The sequence below is a fragment of the Conger conger genome, unplaced genomic scaffold, assembly GCF_963514075.1.
Source record: "Conger conger unplaced genomic scaffold, fConCon1.1 SCAFFOLD_155, whole genome shotgun sequence".
Classification (NCBI taxonomy): domain Eukaryota; kingdom Metazoa; phylum Chordata; class Actinopteri; order Anguilliformes; family Congridae; genus Conger; species Conger conger.
In genome coordinates, this window is record NW_026890307.1 from 10,001 (window position 1) to 15,000 (window position 5,000).

The window sequence follows — 5,000 nt, forward strand, 5'->3', positions numbered from 1 at the left end:
TTAATGCCAGTACAGTTAATCCCAGTATAATCAGAAAAATGTATTCAACTAAAGTTTTGCCTAGGTCACCCAAATAGTTGGATAACCAACCAAGAAAACCAGGTCTTGTCGGTGATATTTCATGTGCGGCCCGGGAAACATTGTTGATTTTAGAGATCACATTTTTCAGGTCATCCTGATTATCGGGAATATAAGAACAGCATTCTATGCCAATGATTTTACATGTTCCACCCTGAGCTGAGAGGATATAGTCTAATGCAGCTCTGTTCTGTAGAGCTATCACTCTGACAGCTGTTAATTCCTCTGAAATTTTGCTTAGGCCTAATGCCGTGCTATTGGCAAAAAGCTCCACCTCTTTGGAGAGGTCACCAATTTGATCTAAAGCTGACATAACCCCATATGTAGGAATGAGGGCACCAAGTGCTCTGTTCCACACAGACTGATGGTGAGTTCCAAAAATGTCAGTCGATCTTTCATATCTGACTCGGTCAGGTAAAGTAGATGCAATTCTCATGGCCGGGACTAGATGTCCTAAGGCGCAGATGCCAGACCATGAATTAGGTAACTGAGAATAGGCATTGTTCCCACAAACCCAATATACTCCCATAGCAGTGTGGTTTTGTACAGGTTGGTCATGATGGTAAATGACCTTGTTGCAGTCCAAGGTCTCTCCAACATAAACAGAGCCATTTTGTTTGAGGCACCACAGATATGGGCCAAGAGACAAAGCAATGCTAATGGGTTCAGGATCAAGTGTTTGTTTAGGTCTGATAATGAGCTCACTTTTGCTATTGGTATCTACAGTATTATACTTGGAAGTGATAGGTACAGACATCATTGGAACACCAAGCGTGACAGAGCGTGGTATTAATCCACAGACATAACAGCCAGTCTTATTAGCATGTTTGGCTGTCATGTGTATTAGTTGCATGTAAGTGTTATTGTTGTCCACAGCACCGATTCTGCCATGGCTCAAAACAGTGATTATTATTAGAAATGAATTTAGCATATTGGATGGTAGCATGGGCGGCACGGATGGTGCAGTGGGTAGCACTGCCGCCTCACAGCAAGGAGGTCCTGGGTTCGAATCCCCGTCGGCCGGGGCCTCTCTGTGCGGAGTTTGCATGTTCTCCCCGTGTCTGCGTGGGTTTCCTCCGGGTACTCCGGTTTCCTCCCACAGTCCAAAGACATGCACGTTAGGCTGATTGGAGAGTCTAAATTGCCCGTAGGTATGAGTGTGTGAGTGAATGGTGTGAGTGAATGGTGTGTGTGCCCTGCGATGGACTGGCGACCTGTCCAGGGTGTATTCCTGCCTTTCGCCCAATGTATGCTGGGATAGGCTCCAGCCCCCCTGCGACCCTGATCAGGATAAGCGGGTTCAGATAATGGATGGATGGATGGATGGTAGCATAATACACTCTGGTGAACTCAAATGCTCAATTTGGTTGTGTCTGTGAAAAAATAGGAACGTTTGCACCTGATTCGTGAAGGCTGCAGCCGTCCGTGGCAGTGAGGTCTTCAGGCTTTTTGATGTCTTCAGGTGATGGGCATGGTTTGGTCCGGGAGTGGTGGATCCAGACCGGGATGCCTGTAACTCGAAGAGCAGTCTCAGAGGTTAGTAAGACCTGATGGGGTCCTTGCCATCGAGGTTGGAAAGATTTAGGATGAGGGACTCTTATCATAACCCATTGTCCAGGTTCATATATCTGTGTTTCTTGCCCCCCCTCCTTTTGTTTATCTTTCAGAGTCTGTAATGACAAAGCCTGGGTGGTTAGGTTTTTCACTGTTTCGTTCAAGTTTTGGCAGTACTTCAGCAATGCATCTCCCACTATAAGAGAGTCCTCTGACCCCTTACAAAGGCCAGGGGCTAGTGACATGGCTCTGCCAGTCACTAGTTCGTAGGGAGACAGTTCAGTTACCGCATTAGGGGTTGCTCTCATTGCCATGAGTGCAGCTGGGAGGCCTTGGACCCAGCTTCCCCCTTTTGACAACAACACCTTCGTCAGCTTTTCTTTTAGTGTTCGATTTGTCCTTTCGACCAGGCCTGAACTTTGAGGATGATAAGGGCAGTGGAATTTTTGTTTGATTCCCAAGTACGAACATACCCGTTTCATTACCTTACCGGTGAAGTGGGTCCCTTGGTCTGAGTCTATGTAGCAGGGAAGGCCCCAGCGTGGGCAGAATTCAGAAGCTATTATTTTTGCCGTGGTTGCGGCATTTGCACTGGCTACAGGGTAAGCTTCTACCCAGCGCGTGAAGTGGTCTATGAGGATGAGGCAGTATTGTTTTCCAAAGCTCTTTGGAAGAGGGCCGATGAAATCCATCTGGATTTGCTGAAAGGGGCCAGTGGGCCGTGGTTGGTGTTTCATCATGACTTTTATTTTTGGGCCTTGGTTACATCGTGCACAGATGATACACCGTCTGATGAAATCTTTCATGACCTTTGTCATTTTGGGAGCCCACCAATAGAGAGTTATATTGTGCCGCATTGTTCTTTCACCATTGTGTGCGACACCATGGTAGACTTCACATAGCAGTGAAAGGATGCACAGAGGAGCGACAACTTTCCCATCCTGTGTGCGCCAAATGTTATCATCATGCAGGGTGCATGCATTTTCGATCCAAGTCCATTTTTCTGCTCTTGTACAGTCATTCTGTAGTGTAGCAATGTCCAATTCAGTTGGGCCCGACATCTCAATAGTTGCAATCTTATAGGTGGATAGTGACTCATTTAAAGCTGCTGCTTTGGCAGCTTCATCCGCCCAGTGATTGCCCAAGCTGATTGCATCTTGTCCTTTTGTGTGTGCTTTGACTTTCACAACTGCTAGTTTGTCTGGTAATTTAGAGGCAGTTATGAGGTTCTGAACAACTCCCCCATTTTTTATCGGGGTACCTGATGAAGACAAGAAACCCCGAGATGACCAGTTAACCATGAAATCGTGGACAACACCAAAAGCATACCTGGAATCAGTGTATACAGTAAGGCGTTTTCCAGAACCTAACTCGCAAGCTTGCGTGAGGGCTACAAGCTCAGCCACCTGTGCTGAATCCGAACTTGGAAGGCGGCCCGATGCCATAATTTGGCCAGAAATGTCAACAACTGCATACCCTGTAACAGGGTGGGCTCCATTGTAGTAACGAGATCCATCAACGAAAAGTGACAAGTCATTGTCAGGAAGGGGTGTTTCAGAGACTTCTGCATTTGTTAAGAAATCAGGATCCAGTTGGCACTCATGTGGTTCCCCGTCACCCTCCACAGGTAAAAGATTGGCTGGGTTTACAGCTGGGGAGTGGATAAGTGTGATAAGTGGAGCTAACAAGATGGCTTCCCATCTAGTCCACCTGGCTGCTGAAACACGGGAGAAACGGCCTTGGGTTAGGATGTTATGCACAGCGTGAGAGACATTGACAGAGAGTGGAGCTCCTGAGACTAGTGCCGCGGAGACTGACACTGCTGTGGCGGCAGCCTGCACTTCCTGTAAGCAAGGGGAAAGACCAGAAGCCACCGAATCCAGGCGAGAAGAATAATATGCAACGGGGCGTTGCATGCCTCCATGAGGCTGAGTAAGAACGGCTGTCATGTGACCTTGTTTAACGGCTGACCATAGAAAGAATGGTAGGTCAGAGCAAGGGAAGCCTAAAGCAGGGGCAGAAGTAAGAGCAGATTTAAGAGTAGTAAACGCATCTTCACACTCACTTGTTGGTCAGGAAAACGACGAAGGTCTGGAAAACGGATCCACCCTGCTCGCAGCGCCAATTTGTTGGTAACACAAAGTTTTACCAAATAATTAAGTGACCGTTTTCTCAGGAAGCAGCAAATCCGATGTTTGTGTCTTGAGTCAGGAAAGTATTTATTGCAGGAAGCCAGCATGAAGGATTCACACAAAAGTATCCATCGAACCATTGGAGTTCGGGGACTTTATACAGGTACATTTGCATGTATTCAAATTTGGGTGCTAAATACAGTGTGACCTCTGATTGGTCATTTGTTATACAGAGTTGCCCTATAGGCTGCAATTTCTACCGCTGTGTTTTATTGGTTGTCTATAAAACAATGGAAGCTTCCTGCGGACATTAACATGCATATGTGAAGTTTTTGTAATACACAAATCTGTCTGTCTCCCAACAGTATATACTCTGTGTGTGCCTTCACACAGGCAATACATGTGTATACTCATATACTGGGTGGCCTGTAGTGTAGTGGTTATGGTACATGACCCTGTAGCGTAGTGGTTAAGGTACATGACTGTAGTGTAGTGGTTAAGGTACATGACCCTGTAGTGTAGTGGTTAAGGCACATGACCCTGTAGCGTAGTGGTTAAGGCCTGTAGTGTAGTGGTTAAGGCCTGTAGCGTAGTGGTTAAGGTACATGACTGTAGCGTAGTGGTTAAGGTACATGACTGTAGCGTAGTGGTTAAGGTACATGACTGTAGCGTAGTGGTTAAGGTACATGACTGTAGTGTAGTGGTTAAGGTACATGACCCCGTAGCGTAGTGGTTAAGCCTGTAGTGTAGTGGTTAAGGCCTGTAGCGTAGTGGTAAAGGTACATGACTGTAGTGTAGTGGTTAAGGTACATGACCCTGTAGCGTAGTGGTTAAGGTACATGACCCTGTAGTGTAGTGGTTAAGGTACATGACCCTGTAGCGTAGTGGTTAAGGTACATGACCCTGTAGTGTAGTGGTTAAGGTACATGACCCTGTAGCGTAGTGGTTAAGGCCTGTAGTGTAGTGGTTAAGGCCTGTAGCGTAGTGGTTAAGGTACATGACTGTAGCGTAGTGGTTAAGGTACATGACTGTAGCGTAGTGGTTAAGGTACATGACTGTAGCGTAGTGGTTAAGGTACATGACTGCAGTGTAGTGGTTAAGGTACATGACCCCGTAGCGTAGTGGTTAAGCCTGTAGTGTAGTGGTTAAGGCCTTTAGCGTAGTGGTAAAGGTACATGACTGTAGTGTAGTGGTTAAGGTACATGACCCTGTAGCGTAGTGGTTAAGGTACATGAC